This window comes from Aquarana catesbeiana, linkage group LG11 (assembly GCF_042186555.1).
Source record: "Aquarana catesbeiana isolate 2022-GZ linkage group LG11, ASM4218655v1, whole genome shotgun sequence".
Lineage (NCBI taxonomy): Eukaryota > Metazoa > Chordata > Amphibia > Anura > Ranidae > Aquarana > Aquarana catesbeiana.
Genome location: NC_133334.1, coordinates 281,800,090 through 281,801,781, shown reverse-complemented (window position 1 = coordinate 281,801,781; position 1,692 = coordinate 281,800,090). Strand labels below are relative to the sequence as shown.

General features: G+C 42.7%; 1 non-coding gene across 1 annotated transcript; it reads right to left on the bottom strand.

Annotated features, from left to right (window-relative positions):
* Window positions 1–1,559: 1,559 nt before the first annotated feature.
* On the bottom strand, window positions 1,560–1,644 carry LOC141113106 (small nucleolar RNA MBII-202). Its single transcript, XR_012236733.1, has one exon. It is a non-coding gene; the product is annotated as a small nucleolar RNA MBII-202 (small nucleolar RNA).
* Window positions 1,645–1,692: the final 48 nt, after the last annotated feature.

Genomic DNA, 1,692 nt, shown 5'->3' with positions numbered 1-1,692 from the left:
CCAGAAAGAGCTTCTCATATGGAGTGTTTGATGGTTACTAAGTATGAATTTGATTAGTAGTTGTGCCGACTCCAGCATCACAGGCAGACCTTCACAGATCAAGGGGAGCGGGGCGGACTGGTATACTATGGAGGGAGATTTATGGAGAGTGCAAAATCTGGAGCAGCTCTGCAAAGTGACCAATCAGCTTCCAGGTTTTATTGTCAAAACTTAACAATCTGAAGTCAGAAGCTGATTGGCTAACTCCATGTGGAGATTTCCCTTCACTTCCAGTCCCATAGACAAATACAGGGAGTGCGTGCCTGAACATTAAGGGTGTTCTGACAAAATGACCAACCTGGCAGAATGTGCAACCCGCATCACTTCCCTGTGGAATCAGCTGCATCTCCAAACCGCGTGCACTGCGCATTTGCAACACGTCATACGATCCTTCAGTGGCTGACGGTGCTCAGAGGAATTTGCCTGACAAAATGCTCAACTGGACTACAGAAATAAGCTAAGACTTACGAAATTTATGTTGCTTGGAATCTAGTCATCTACTCTGCCAAGCAAAGAAAGTAACTGCGCATTTGTGCGCTCTATGGAATGATTGTCTGCATATCACATTCAAACAATGGATTTTATATATATATTTGACAAAATGAAAATTTGAGAAATATATATCAATTCATTGTTTGTGAATGTGATATGCAGACAATCATTTTGTGAAGCGCACACATGCGCAGTTCCTTTATTTGCTTGGCAGAGTAGATGACTAGATTCTAAGCAACACAAGCATGCGCAGTAGTCTGTTGAGCATTTGGTCAGGTAAATTCCTCTGTAGAGCTTATTCCACAGGCTGCACATTCTGCCAGGTTGGTCATTTTGTCACAAAGGCATTCCCCCTTGGGGACCCCCCAGGTCACCAGTACTAGTGCCCCCATTGGAAGATTTCCCCTCTTACTTTTCTGGGGACAAACCAGAATTTGGGGAATTTTCCTTTACTTTCAGTAATAATGGTAAACACGACAAAGAGGGTGAATCTTCCTAACGGGGACACAGACAGCAATAAAAATTGATAGGTGTTCTAATCCCTCTCCACTTCATCCAACACTAAAGAAAAAAATGTTTTGTCCTTTAGTTATACTTTAAAGCACTAGCAAAAAACGGAAGCTGTGCTGGCAGGGGTTATGCCTGGGTGGGGGTTTTTCATTTTTGCCAGTGCCCAATCACCTGAAGGTGGCAACATAACCCTAATGTAATGGATATGAAGATCCCCCCCCCCCCCCCCCTCATGTCTTGTGATGTACAATAGATAGAAATCTATTGATAGTCATAATCTCATGTATTTTATCACCTATTACTGGACCCAAAAAAAAAAAACACCACCACTAAAAAAATATAAACAAGAAATACACAAGTTTTTAACAGAACTCACCTGGCGGATTGGCATGACAGGTCCCTTCAGCTGGGTGGCCATCTTCAACTCTTCAGCCTAAAGATAGGAAAAAAAGAAAAGAAGAAAAGATCAGATGCTGTGACTACACATACAGGATTGGGGGGAGGGGAAGAGAGAGAGAGAAGGGGGGGTTCTACAGTCATCAGCTGGAAAAAGGGTTCAAAAGTCATCACAAGAATTCAGAGATTCCGGAGAAATTGTCATCATCTGACTGTATAAATAACCCCCCCTTTGTGAGAAGTGTATGTTGGATT